The sequence below is a fragment of the Cervus canadensis genome, chromosome 8 (genome assembly GCF_019320065.1).
Source record: "Cervus canadensis isolate Bull #8, Minnesota chromosome 8, ASM1932006v1, whole genome shotgun sequence".
Classification (NCBI taxonomy): Eukaryota; Metazoa; Chordata; class Mammalia; order Artiodactyla; family Cervidae; genus Cervus; species Cervus canadensis.
The window spans coordinates 1,454,778-1,469,813 of NC_057393.1; the positions used below are offsets into that span (position 1 = coordinate 1,454,778).

The 15,036-nt window shown below is 51.1% G+C and overlaps 1 protein-coding gene across 20 annotated transcripts in view; it reads right to left on the reverse strand.

Annotated features, from left to right (window-relative positions):
* Positions 1-15,036, reverse strand: part of JAKMIP3 (Janus kinase and microtubule interacting protein 3) — a 90,874-nt gene that overhangs the window by 57,864 nt on the left and 17,974 nt on the right. For 15 of the 20 annotated variants that reach the window (XM_043475181.1, XM_043475180.1, XM_043475182.1 and 12 more), the window contains exon 1: positions 10,783-13,675. The exons of 4 other annotated variants lie outside the window; for them this stretch is intronic. The gene's annotated coding sequence lies outside the window, so the exon portion shown is untranslated. Of the gene's footprint in view, positions 1-10,782; positions 13,676-15,036 lie in introns of those variants that run through there. One more of the 20 variants, XM_043475165.1, reaches the window with a different exon arrangement.

Sequence of the window (15,036 nt, forward strand, 5' to 3'; positions counted from 1 at the left end):
GCTTCTCCAGTGTGGGACATCCCCCCATGGTGACCGTCACACCAGACAGCAAAAGTCCTCTGATGGAGAAGACACTGGCCTTCTCACGACGCCTGAGGTTCTCATCCGCAAGGCCTCTGCCCTGACTTCAACACACCCGTATTTTGATCCATCAAGTTGGCCGTGACTCACCACTCCTAGTCTACAGAACTGAATCTACCACACCGTCCCTTTGTGCTGAAAGGAGACGTGTGTGATTTAGGCAGCAGCTTTGACTCACCTGTGAGTGAGTTAAAGGCTGGGCTTTCCTAGAGGTGCTGTGACTTATTCCTAATAAACTTGGAGACGAGTATTGATTCAGATGCAGCCGTGTGAGCCGATACAGAGAGAGCCCGCGCACTCCCGTGCAGTTCCCACAGGGGAGGCATCCTGAGACACTACGAATCGTGACTAAGGCGCTGGCTTCCGGCACGTCAGCAAAGAGACCATCGTGTCTCCATCTCCGCCCCCACCTTTATCCCTGCCTCAGCCCCTGGCAACCACAAATCTGCCGTGCATTTCTATAACCTTGTCATTTCAAGAATGTTACAGAAATGAAGTCACATAGCACAGGGCCTTTTGGAATCAGCGTGCTTCACTCAACGTAATTCTGGAGCTCCATCCAAGTCGTGTGCGCAGAGTTCACATTCATTCGCGTTAACTGCTGAGGGTGTAATACTCACAGTGTGCACACATTATCCCCTCACCCACTGAAGGACAACTGGTTGGTTATTACAGATCATGCTGCCATAAATGTTCATGTCCAGGTGGTTGTGTGAACCTAAGTCTTCGTTCCTCTGACACAAATGCCTAGAAGTGCAATTCCGGTCAGACCCAGTTGAACGTGTAGTTATTTAAGAAATGGCAAACCGCTTTGCAGAGAGGCTGCGCCCTGTGACCCGCCCACCACCAGCGCGTGAGGGATCCAGTTTCCCAGCATCCTCGCCACATTTAGAGTTGCTGCTTTTTTTATTTTAGCCATTCTGATAAATGGTATCTCATTGTGGTTTCATTTCTTTTAACCTACTTTTTAAACTGAAGTATAGTTGATTTACAATGTTGTGTTAATTTCTGCTGTAAGCAAAGTGACTCAGTTTTATATATATATTTTTAAAAATATATATATACATTCTTTTTCATATTCTTTTGCATTATGGTTTATTGGAGGATATTGAATGTAGTTCACTGTGCTCTACAGTAGGACCTCGTTATTTATCCATTCTACATTGAATAGTTTGCGTTTGCTAATCCCAGACTCCCAGCCTGTCCCTCCTCTCCGCCCCCTTGGAAACAACCAGCTTTTTCTTGCTGTTTGTGAGTCTGTTTCTGTTTCTTAGATAAGTTCATTTACTCCATATTTTATACTGAGATAAAGAGATATCATATAAGAGATATCATGTTGCTTTTTGTCTTTTTCTAACTTACTTCATTTACTGTGATAATGTCAGTCCATCTGTTTGCTGCAAATGGCATGATTTTCTTCTGTTTTATGGTTGAGTAATATTCCATTGTATGTATGCACCACATCTTCTCTATCTGTTCATCTGCTGAGGGGCACTTAGGTAGATCCCACGTGTTGACTACTGTGAACAGTCCTGCTATGAACACTGGGGTGCATGCGTCTTTTGGATTATAGTTTTGTCCAGATGTACGTCCAGGAGTGGGATTGTTGGATCATATGGTAATTCTATTTTTAGCTTTCTGATGAATCTCCACACTGTTTTCCATTGTGGCTGTGCTAATTTACATCCCCCCGACAGTGTAGGAGGGTTGCCTTTTTTCCACACTCTTTAGCATTTATTGTTTGTAGACTTTGATGACGGCCATTCTGATCAGTGTGAGGTGATACCTCATTGTGGTTTTGATTTGCTTTTCTCTAATAATTAGTGATATTGAGCATCTTTTCATGTGCCTACTGGCCATCTGTATGTCTTAGGAGAAATGTCCATTTAAGTCTTCTGCCCATAGTTTGGTTGGGTTGTTTATTTTTTGCTGTTTTGTAGAGTTGTATGTGCTGTTTGATATTTTGGAACTTAAGCTCTTGGTTGTGTTGTCTGCAAATACTTCCTCTGTTTATGGTTTCTTTTGCTGTGCAAAAGCTTGTATGTTTGATTAGCTCGCACTAGCTTATTTCTCCTGCTGCCTTGGGGGAGTGACCCAGGAAAACTTTGGGACGATTCATGTCTCGCTGTGGCTTTAATCTGCATTCCCCTCATCACCACTGGTAACCATCGTCACGCGCTCGTCTGCCATCTGTGCGTCCCCAGCGAGCTGTCTGCTGCTGGCCCTCCAGCCAGAGAGGGCGGGCTTTCCTTGGGGCTGCTTCTGTCTGTGCCCGTGCGTCCATCTGACTTGCTGGCCTCTTCAACTCCAACCCTGGGAGCAAACCCAGGGAGCTCACGGCCGTGTCTTCCTGGGTCTTAAGGTCCCTAGTTGCCCTACATTCTTCACCCCACCTTTCCGTCTCTTTCTGTTTGTTTTAGACCAGAGTCCAGAGATTTTATTGTACTAATGGGAGGAACAGGGATAAGTATGTCTGCTCTGTCTTCTGGAGGCAGAAGGCCACAACTTTTTGATCACAGAAAAAAAATCTTAGACTTGTATTTACTACTCTTTCAGTTGGAATTTAAATCATAAGCATGATTTAAAATTCGCTAGCTCAAGTCTCAGGATCAAAGACAGACACTATACTAAGTGATGGTAGGGAATCCCCTGCAGGTCCAGGGGTTAGGACTCCATGGCTTCACTGCCAAGGGCCCAGGTTCAATCCCTGGTTGGAGGACTAAGATCCTGCAAACCGTGTACCGAGTGGCCAAATTTAAAGGAATAAATAAATGATGGCAGACACCACCCACCTGTTTGAGCAAAGGGTCCCCAGCACCGCCCTTGAGTGAGCGGCTCTGGGAGACGCGTGCTGTGTGGGCCACGCTGACTCAGTCCTGGGAGGACGCCCCTCCTGAGACACAGGGGCTGCAGCAGCTACGCCTTTGCAAAGTGAACCACTGAGCCTCCTCGGGGGTCAGTGCCAGAGTTTTGAAAAGAGCAGACCTGGCTTTATGCACAGCTCTGCTTCTGCCAAACCTGTCACCCGGCCAGTCAGCGTTTAAAAATGGAGACATCTAACAACCAGATTTCTAAGAAAGACTCTCGGGATCACCAGCCAAAGCCCCGGTTGTTCAGATGAGGAAACCGGACCTGGAGGGGGTGTGTCCCCCGAGGAGAGCTGGCTCCAGGCCTGCCCCCCACCCATGGTAGGCAGCACCACGTGGCCTGGTGGGGTCCCTTGGGGGCTTGTGACCAGAGGCAGCAGGAGAAACCCCAGAAGGGTGACTTCTGGACTGAGCCAAACTGTCCAAGCCTGAAAGTCACTCCGTGTTTCTGACTCGGGAAGGTCAAAGGGATGCCTCAAAAGCAACAAACTCTTCCAGAGTGACTCAACCATGCCCAGAACGATGCTCAAATACATTTAAAAGAATACAAAGAATTCAGCCCAACAATATAAAATCACAATGTCTGGCATTCAATCAAACATTTCCAGACCCGCAAAGAAGTGGGGAAATGGGATTCCTAATGAGAGGAGAAGAACCCCGACAGAGAGAAATGCAGGCGCGAGGCACATGTGAGGATTAGCAGACCAGGACGTCAGAGCCGCCAGAACTCAAAAAACCACAATTTCTGCAACATAGGGGAAACAGCAGCCTGTCAAGAAGAGACACAGAATAAATTCCAAAGACCCACATCAATAATAAAGAGATTAAAATACCATGTCTGAGACAAGAAAATACAGTGTGTGGTATTAACAACAGAATTACCCATCCCAAAGGAAAGGTTCATAAACTTCAAACATAGCAGCAAAAGTTATCCAAAGAAGAACAATGATTTGAAACCCACTGTCATTTGTTTCAAAAATATGTCAATAGCCTCTTCTTTCATAAAATCTTGACATTATCCCTCTTCCCTTTGAAATTCTACCAACCACACAGAATAAGGTTATATATTACCCCCAACAGGATGCTTTGTTTTTGATTGAAGACCTTCCATTGATCACCCTATCACGTCTCTACAGGACAAGAAAATGTATGTAAATGGAAATTCACAGTTTTTACTGTGACCTTCAGTGCTGAGTTATAAAAATGTCTTCCAGGTTGAGTTATCATTGCAATTATCATTGCTCTATAACTAGTTCAAATAGTACAAATATATTACAGATTCTGATAAATTATTAAGAAGTAAAATTGTATGAGAAATGCATCTCTGAATAAGCTGAAGGGGGCTGGCGGTCTGAGTGCTTTAGTTAAAGCTTCCTCTCCTCCCTGGGTCTGTGGGGTCTGCCTTGCTTTGCAGGGGGCTGGGAGGTGAGGTGGGTGCTGTGGGCAGCCCCCCACCCTGGAAAGCCTTCTAAGTGTGCACAGCTGGTGCAGGGGTCACTGCTCGAAGACCACCAAACCCGCCGCTGCACAGCCAAACCAGCGGGCCTGCAGGCATCACGGGTGCATCACTGCGCCTGGGCCTGCTGGGGGCCCCTGTCCTGACCCCGCCCTGGGCGCTGAGCCTGGACGGTCCCAGGGAGGGTGCCCAGAGTTTCCGAAAGCCCAGGGCAGGCTGCCCAGGAGGGAAGGGCCCGGGCCTTGGAGGGGAGCAGGGACTGCAAGGAAGAGGAGGATGTTCTGGGAGGACCTGCCAGAAGACACCTGGCTCAGGCCCCAGGGCAGAGGGCTGGCCATGTTCCGCGCCCGCCTTCACCAAGGCCCTGCAGAGGCCTCACGGATCCCAGAGCGAGAGACAGATCCCGCCACCACGGGCTGATGGTTCTGACTGATCTGCCCCGGACCAGCTTGAAATGGGCCTGGGAGAGACGAGGCAAATGCTTCCATAACGGGAAAACCGTCTCTTTAGTCTAAATCACGCAGTTTTACTAAGCAGGAAACACCCAGCCTTATGAATGGCCAGACGAGTGAAGAAGATCACACGGCTCAGAAAGAGGCCCCATGTTACGTCTAAGGATAGAATACATCATGTTCACCAGCAAGGGGAGAGGACCATTCAAGAGCACTGGGGTGATTAGCCGGCTGGTCGTGAATGAGAAATAAAGTTGTGGAACATGCCCTTCTGACATGAAATTCTAAGTGGATTAAGAGAATTAAGGGCAAAAAATCAAATCACAAAAACTATTGGGGAGATGCAGAAAGAAGCATTTCTGAAGTCTCTGGAGAGAGGATTTTTTTAGGCTTAAAGGGGATAAAAAGAACCCACAGGAGGCAAGATCAATAGATTCCACCATAAGCTAAAAACAAGTGGAAACATCGTTCACAGTAAATACAACAAAGCTAGTGTCTTTACTATATTAGGAGACTGTGAAACTCAACAGTAACACTAACATCTCACCAGATAAATAGGTAACTATCAAAAGACATAATTTGCAAAAAAGGAAAGAAAAGTGATTTTTAAAACATAGGAGAAAATTGCCTCTGCTTAAGATGTGGAAAGTCATGAGAAAATGTCCCTTCTGTCCTGAAAAATGACAAAGAGCCACATAATCTGCCAAATCATGTGTTTCTTTGGGCCCAGGAAGAGTCAGGTCCCAAGAGAAGCAAAGGGTGACAAGCCGGTCCAGGGGGAACCGGGCGTCTGAGCTGGCTCACCGTGGGCAGGGCTCAGGGGAGGAACTCAGCCCCAACCGCAGCTCGTCTCTGTGGGCTGGACAGGGCAGCACACCAGCCTGGGGTCGCTGGACCCAGATGTGAGGCAGGCGGAGGGAGGACGGAGGCTGGAGAGGCCGCCCCACCCCCAGCCCCTTCTCACAGGCGCAGCGAACACCTCGGCCACTGGGAGAAGACCAGCAAACCCTCCTGTCCTCAGGGCCACAGGGAGGAGACCCCTGCTCCCACGGCCCGGGCAGGAGGAGAAGACCCTGCCCTGGGCAGGGGGAGACGGAGGCCCTGGAGGTCAGGGTCCTGCAGGGACGAGAAGCAGAGCTGGGGGCTGGGGAAGGGGCGGGAAGGCTGAGAAGAGCCCCTCGAGTCCAGGCACACGGGCCTCGACTCCTCAGGCTGGACCAGAAGAACGAGGCCCCGTCCCCCAGACAAGCCTGCACGGGTACAAGCAGCAGCAGCCCAGGGCTGGGCCAGGAGCCCCGCTTCAGAGCGAGACCCTTCCAAGATGCCAGTGGGTGCAGCACCAGGCAGCAAGGGCAGAGCAGGAACACACAGGAACTCCCCTCCTGGCCCCGGGCCCCACGCTGCCCGGCAGCGCGAGGCCTCACGGCTGGAGGGTAACACCCCCTGACCCACTTCCCTGCTGCCGGGGTCCCTCAAACCCACACTCCAACCCACGGAGACAGGTGCCCATTTCTGGCATATATGTTCCCTCAGGCTCCACTGTTCTTCCACAGACAACGCCGGACATTCAACAAGAAATTATGAGATCAGAAAAAAGCAAGGAAAACAATCCATTGTTGACAAACACAGCAATCAGAACTAGATTCAGAGATGCTCCGCTGTTGCAACTACCAGACAGAAAACTTAGGAATCAGACAAAATAGTTACAATATTTATACATTTAAAGCCCCAAGACATTCATGAGAGAAAGTTAAAGATCTAAATGGAGAGATACACTGTTCCTGGATCACAAAACTTAATATTGTTATGTTAATTTCCCCCAAATTGAAATAGACGTCAAATGCAACCTCAGAATTCCAATGGACTTTGTTTTGTAAAAACTGAAAAGCTGTTTCTAAAACAGATATGGAAAAAGCAAATGATCTAAATTTGCAGTTCGGGAAAATCTAACAGGTAATTTTGGAAAATAACAGATTTGGAGTTGGAAATCATCACCAGGACTTTCAGCTTAGAATAAAACTCTAGCGATACATGCATAATATATGATGTCATATATGTGTATATGTCGTATGCTCAGGTGTGTCCAACTCTTTGCGACCTTTTGGACTGCACCCTGAGAGGCTCCTCTGTCCATGGGATTCTCCAGGCAGGAACACTGGAGTGGGTTGCCATGCCCTCCTCCATGGGACCTTCCTCACCCAGGGATCGAACCCGAGTCTCTTGTGTCTCCTTCACTGGCAGGCAGGTTCTTTACCTAGAGCCACCTGGAGGCCCCATATAGGTATATATGTACACATATAATATTAAATGATGTGATGTATAAGTAACGTATGATGCAAAGACACAAGATCAGTGGAGCAGAACCGAAAAAGAGCCCCATGTATTATCTGGCCAGTTAGTGTTTGACAAAAGGTACGAGAAAATTCAGTGGAGAAAAGACAGTCTTTTGAACAAATGGTGCTAGAGCAGTTATGCCTCTATATGCCAAAAACAAACAGAAAAGGGGAAAAAACCACACAACCCCACAGCTCAATTCATGTTTGGAAACCTAGTAGAAATAAATCATGGAACTAATGTGAAACTAAAACTATAGAATTTCCAGGTGAAAATAGATAAAAATTTCCATGAATCTTGGATGAGACAAAAACATTCTTAGCAAAAAAAGCACAAATATCATATAAGAAAATGTTGACAAATTAGACTTCATAAAAATGTAAAATTTGTCTTTGCAAGGTATGGTTAAGAAAATGAAAAGACAAGCCAAGGCTGGGAGAACATATTTACAAAATACACATCTGATAAAGGTCTTGTCTTCAGAATATATATATTTTTTACATTTCAAAATTCTTTAATAAGAAGACAAATAATCCAATTTAAAAACTAGCAAATGATTTTAAACACCTGTCACCAAAGCGCTTCCCTGATAGCTCAGTTAAGAATCTGCCTGCAATGCAGGAGACCCAGGGTAGATTCCTGGGTCGGGAAGATCTGCTGGAGAAGGGGTAGGCTACCCACTCCAGTATTCTTGGGCTTCCCTCGTGGCTCAGCTGGTGAACCATCCTCCTGCAATGCGGGAGACCTGGGTTCGATCCCTGGGTTGGGAAGATCCCCTGGAGAAAGGAAAAGGCTACCCACTCCAGTATTCTGGCCTGGAGAATTCCACGGACCATATTGTCCATGGGGTCATAGAGTCAGACATGACTGGGTGACTTTCACTTTCACTTTTCAGTTTCTCCAAAGGAGTGAATAGACAGCAAATAAGCAAACGAGAAGACGGGGGCCTCCCCTCCTCAGGGACTGGCAGGTGATGGCCAGCACTGCACTCCCGGCCCCATGGAGCTGTGGGTGAGGGAGCTGGGGCCGCCCGCAGGTGCCTCTGTCCCGCCCTGAGACCAGAGCAGGGCACAGTCAAGGCTGCTGTTTAATAAAACCCTGAGACGCCTGTATCAGCTGCCGCTCTGGGGCCTGCCCTCAGACGAACCTCAGACGGAATGTGTGAGACCCTGACAAACGTCCCCTGGTGCTTTAGGAATAGTGCATCGCGTCCTGCACACAGTCCATCTCCAAAAGGCGGAGGAGCCACAGAAAGGTCAGCCCTCAGTGTGGGCGTGATGGGCGACATCCAGCAGTGGACTGTGGGGGGCCTGGGGAAAGTCTCCTGAGGGTGCTGCCCAGCCTCCTCCCAGGCCCCGTCCCCTCAGCCCCGCCACCGCTGGGCTCGCACGGAGCTCTCCACGCGCAGGAAGACCCAGGCGGCTCCTCGGAGCCAAAGCCACGGTGGGCAGACCCAGCACCCGCCGGCAGAGTCCCGGCAGAGGCAGAGACACCCGAACCGGGGGCCACGCTCAGCCAGCAGGGAGCAGGGGGCAGCTCAACGTCAGAGCCGCCGGCCGCGGAGCACGGGGTTCCCGGGACCCACAGGGTCTCTTGGCCTCGAACCTTCAGGACCTTCCGGTCGAGTCCCAGCCCCCAGGCCACCTGGGACAGTCCCAGCGTGGAATGCCTTCCCGCCCCAGGCATGGGCCCGGCTTCCCTCTGAGGCCAGGCTGCCATCGACCATGTCCTTGGCCCCAGGCTCAGTGCCCGGGCGTGGCCCCCACGACCCTCCCCCACCTGTCAGCTGCGCCACCCGAGGTGGCCTCCTCCTGCGGCGTCAAAGGGACAAGCGCCAGCCCAGCACCGCGGGCCTGGGGCAGACGGTGCAGGCCAGCCCTGGGCCCGGGCTCTGGAGCTCCGCTCGCCGTGGGCTGGAGGCCCCAGCCAGGGCCTCTGAGCCAGGAACCGCGCCCGCCAGGCTCGGGGAGGAAGGCGGGGTGACATCCTCCAAACAGCGTCCTGTCGCTGTGACCGAGTCCGGGCTTTGCAGTCCCTCACTGAGGAGGCCGCTCCGGGGTCTGAGTGGAGGATGAGCATCAGCGCCTACTCTGTGTCCGGCTCGGTCGCCTGGAAGCCAAGGAGCAGTGCTGCGTGCTCAGTCACCCCAGTGATGTCCGACTCCTCGCGACCCCAAGGACTGTAGCCCGCCAGGCTCCTCTGTCCACGGGATTCTCCAGGCAGGAATACCAGAGTGGGTTGTCATGCCCTCCTCCAGGGGACCTTCCGGACCCAGGAATTGAACGTGTGTCTCTAACGTCTCCTGCACTGGCAGGCGGGTTCTTTACCACCAGCATCACCTGGGAAGTCTAAAGAGCAGCGAAAACCCGATGAGGTGGGACCGCCCTGAACGGATGCCCACAGTCCGTTCAGCAGCGAGGGCATGTGCGGGCGCTCCGCTGTCTCAGGGCAGGGGTCCCTGGTCTGCGGCTGACGCGGAGCTCTTCCTACGCCCTCCCTCCCAACCCCACCAGCTCCCCAGCCACAGGGCTGCACCCCGTGGTCCCACGTTGTCAGGTAAGGGCTCCAGGTGGTGGGTCTGCCCAGCACCCAGTCTGACGTGTTTGGCATTTGCATTTCATAAGTGAGCCCTCGCGTCCTCCCAGAGCTGAGGATGGATGGCTCGGACACACCTGCGCCGGCCCACGTGGCCCTTGGCCTCTACCAGGTAGGTGCGACCTACTTTCTGAGACCCCAGGGCAGCTCAGAGGCTGACCCCGGTCGGTGGTGCCATCGAGATGAACTGAAGTCTCGCCGTGACCGGCTTTGCTCTGCGGTGCTGCTCCCCGCCGGAACTCGGGGAGCACTGGGACAGCCGGGCAAAGGCCCAGAGCCACCGCGAGCATCCTCAAACCTGCACCTCGGAGCTGGGCTTTGCACCAGTGGCAGAGTCAAAGGCAACAGTGTTTGCAACGGCAGTCCACACACACAGCTTCGCAGCAAGCCTGCTCACAATCCAACACGTGTCAGAATCATTTATGTTTTGGCCTGTGACGGTCGTTCCACCAAGCCCGACCAGCTCCACTCAACTGCTGACGTTCTCTGCTCTGGAGAGACCAAGGCACGCGCAACAACACCCACTTCTTTCAAGGAAAAGTGCTGGAAATCAGGTGATAAGCTGCTGTCACCCCCAAACACTTTGAGTCCCTTGCAGGAGAAAGGATGTCGATGGACAGACTGTGATTCTTGATTAAGTTTTAAAGAGAAGACCCCATCCCTCCACAAGGCAGACAGATGGTGAGGAGGGAGCCATAAACATGCCTGTTATTAAAAAAAAAAACCTGGCCCACGAGCCCCCCTCAGGCCACCCCACCCCCAGGACGAGGGAGCCGGGGTGCTCGCCACACCCAGCACGGAGCCACACAGCCAGCCCCGACCCCAACCCCCACAGCTGCCGAGAGACCGGCTCCAGCCCTGAGCACGGATCCCACAGCCCAGAGTCCAGGAGGAGCAGCCGGCGCCCTGGGCCCAGGGCTCCCCCAGATGCCGCAGGAGCAGAGGGCGGGTGGGGCCCACGTCCTCCGATGCCCTTTGCACACGTAAGAGGACTTACCTGCCCTCTGCCCGCCGTGAACTTCGCAGCTACATCCGTGTGCACGCTGAACGCAGGAGCCAGCTCACACGGGGAAACCCGTGCAGAAAGCCCTCAGCCCCACCTGAACGCGGCAGAGCCCCCGCAGCGCTCCAAGCCCAGCACTTACACCGGAGCCCCTCCGGTCCGCGGCCTCTCCCCTCCGGTCCGCGGCCTCTCCTCCACCTTCCTCTGACCCCGGGACGCTCAGGCGGCGCCTGTGAAATCAGCTCCCCGGGTTCTGTGACTCAGCAAAGCGCTCGGCTCCTCTTTTCAGATGGAATTTACCACGCGATGACTACATCCAGGGGGAGGGACCAGCTCCCGTCGTTTCTAAGCAGGATCGCGAGCTCTTCAAGCGGCTCCGAGATGCTCCAGGCAGCCGGCCGCTCCATTCAGAGGCCCCGGGGAGGACGCGGTGGGGGGCGGCTTCTCTGTGTTTGCGCAGCAGGAACCCTAGACTCAGCGGGGCGGCGGGTCTGGCCACATCCTCCCGGGAACAGACGGTGACGCCGGACAGCTCCTGCCACAGTGCTCCCCTCCGCGTCCAGCGCTCCAGGACAGCGCCCAGCCCCCCTTACCTTTAGAGAACCCCGGTAGACTCCATGCAGCAGTAAGGTCAGTAATATGAATGGAGAAGGAAACGGCACCCGCTCCAGGGTTCTTGCCGGGGAAATCCCACAGACGGAGGCGCCTGGAAGGGCTACGGTCCATGGGGTCACGAGAGTCAGACACGACTTAGCAACTAAACAGTAACAACACGATATGAATGAACTTCCAGTCTGAGGGTGTTCATGCTGAGGTGACAGGAGGGGTTAGTATCCGTTAAGCTCTGAAGAATGAAAACACAGAGAGGAATCCAGTGCCGCCGGGCCCACCCGTGCAGCGGATGAGCACACGAGCGTGCCCTCTGTCAGCCTGGCCGCGTTCCATCACGGACTGGCGGAAGCAAAGTGGTGCTCCAGAACAGGCATGGCCTCAGGGCTCTCCCGAGCTTCAGCTGCTCTGGCTGATCGAGGAGACAGGACTGGGCTGCCGGGGGCCTCACACACTGCCCTGCAGGACAGACGCTGCGGCCACGCTGGAGGCCAGGTGGGAAACGGAGGCACCAAGAGGTCAGGGAATCTGCCCAGGTCACCCCGCTGGCAAGTGCTGGAGCCATGATCCAAAGAGGGTGTGGAGAGAGGAGGGCGGCTCTGGGGGCCAAGATCCAGACCCCACGCCCTGCCGAGGGCCACACGGGGCCTGGACACAGGATTGCCCACTCCGTAGGGTCTGCTCAGGCCCAGCTCAGGGTGGCGTCCATCCAGGTGAGAGGCAGACCACACGTGTTTTAACCGGGAAACGCGACTTCGAAGAATGCATCCTGAGAAAATGATAATGGCGCTTGTACAGATTTTATTTAACAAATACTTTCACAGCACTTAGCCTGTGCCAGGCACTTTAAATAGAACCCGATCAGGGAAGATTATGACAACGTTGCCCATAACACACCAGAGACACCGCCTCAGTGGAAGCCTCCTGAATGTCTGTGCCCAGTCGCTGAGTTGTCTCTTTGTGACCCTGTGGACTGTAGCCCACCAGGCGCCTCTCCATGGAATTCTCTAGGCACGAATACTGGAGTGGGTGCCATTTCCTTCTCCGGGGGATCTTCCTGAAAGTCCAACGACAGATGACTTACATGAATCTCGGATGAACACGGACTACAGTGAGCGGCACGACTCAGCACGGCTGAGATTCTGTCCCGACGAGGAGACATGTAAACAGCATACTGCTAAGCTTTTTAAAAGCCGGCTGTGAAAAGTGTGCACAGTATGACCACACTTCTATCTTTAAAAATACGCAAATGCATTAAAGACAGATACAGCGCAATGGGATAGAACAGGGAGCCCAGAAATAGAACAGGGAGCTCACACACACGTTCAAGTCATCTTTGACAAGGGTGCCAGGACCATCCATTAGAGAGAGGATGGCCTTTTCAACAAAAAAAGTGCCAGGAAAACCAGGTATCCACATGGGAAAGAATGAAGCTAGACCTCACCTCACACCATGCAAAACTCAACTCAAACTGAAGGACTGACCTACACATAAGACCTAAAACAAGACAACCTTTAGAAGAAAATACAGGACAAAAAGCTTCACAACATTGGACTTAAAAGTGATTTCTTGGCTATGACCGAAGGCACAGGTAACAAAAGAAAAAATAGACAAATTGGACTTCATGAACATTTTTTAAAATTTTGTGCATCAAATGACACTATTCACAGAGTAAAAACGAAACCCCCGGAATGGAAGAACATACTTGCAAATCATGCATCTGATAGAAGATTAGAATCTAGACTATATAGAGAACTCCTAAAACTCAACAAGAAACAGCCATGTTAAAAAAACGGGCAAAGGTTTACAGTCCGTGGGAACCTGAGTAGAATTTGTACCCTGCTGTTGTGTGAAAACTGTATGAGCCTTGATTATGTTGAATTGGTTCAGAGTGCCTGTCAGCTCTACTATATCCTTCTACTTTTCTGTCTATTCATTCTATTAATTTTTGAGAGTTTGACATTGAAACTCTGACTGAAAATCATAGTTTATCTACTTAAAAAATTGTAATATACAGTGGAACTATATGTCACTTTGTTCTGTATTTTCAAAGTCTCCTGTAAATGTGTTATCATACTTTCACAATTTAAAAGATAAAAAAATTTAAAAATTAAGAAAAAATGGGAAAGGGCTTGCAAGGGCATTTCTCTAAAGGTGGACAAACAGCCAATAAGCACATGAAAAGATGCTCAACATCACTAATTGTCATGGAAAGTGAAAGTCGCTCAGGCGTGTCTGACTGTGACTCCTTGGGCTAATACAGTCCAGGGAATTCTCCAGGCTAGAATACTGGAGTGGGTAGCCTTTCCCTTCTCCAGGGGATCTTCCCAACCCAGGGATCAAACCCAGGTCTCCCGCACTGCAGGCGGATTCTTTACCAGCTGAGCTATCAGGGAAACCCAAGATATCAACCCACACCAATAAGGATGGATACTATTAAAAAAAATAAAGCAATAAACAAGTGCTAGCGGGGATGTGGAGAAACTGGACCCCTGAGCACTCATGGCAGGAATGTAAAAGGATTCAGCAGCTGGAACACAGTATGATGGTTCCTCAAAGAAACAGAATTACCATGTGATCCAGCAATTCCACTTCTAGGTATACACCCAAACGAACTGAACGTGGGGTCTTGAGATATTGTGTTTCTGTGTTCAGAACAGCACAATTCATAAGAGCTAAGAGGTGAAGTGTCTCCAGATGGATGAACACATAAGCAAAAGGTGATGGGCACACACTATTGGATATGATTCCACCTTCAAAAGGAGGGAAATTCCACAGTACGCTACAGCGTGGATGGACCCTGAGGACATGATGCTAAGGGAGACCATCCAAGCGCAAAAAGACATATCAGGGACTCTCACTCATATGAGGTCCCTAGAAGCAGTCAGGATCAGAGAGCAGGTCGGATGGGTCTCCAAGGGCTGGGAGGAGTCGGGGGAGGAGCTCCTGTTTGGTGGGAGAGGCCTTCATTTTGCGGACGCCAAGCGTCATGGAGATGGGCGGTGGCGACTTGCACAACAACGTGCACTTCCCGGCGGCCCAGTGGCCAGGATGTGGTGCTTTCAGGGCTGGAGTCTGATCCCTGGCCAGGAAACAGCTCCTGCAAGCCCCGTGGTGTGGCCAAAAAATAAATGAAGTGGCGAAGATGGTAAATTTAACGTTAAACGCATTTTAACACAATAAAAACGTGGGGAAAATAAGTGTGCATATGTATATTTGTGTGTGTTCCAGTTACAGAAACATAAAAAGTCTGAAAGTGCACATATCAAAGTATGAAATGTCTCTCTAGAGGGTGGGATCTCAGAACAGCTGACTTTTGGGATTGTATCTTCCCGTATTGTATGTAACTTTTAACAGTGAATATACATTTATTTTTGGATTCAGAGAATATTGACTTTCATTTTCAAACACACCTATATACATGCACAAACTCACGCATTATGTCATGCAGCAAATTTGTCCCCTGCACACAGTTCTTGTCCTGAACTCAGGGGTGGGGGGGGCGGACAATGTCCTCTCTGAAGACCCCACGCTGACTGAGGGGTGAGGAGGGCGTTACTGAGAACCAACGAATTTATAAAACTTCAAGAGAACTTTGTTTATTTAAAGAGCACCTGTTTTTCTAACCATGAAAGTAAA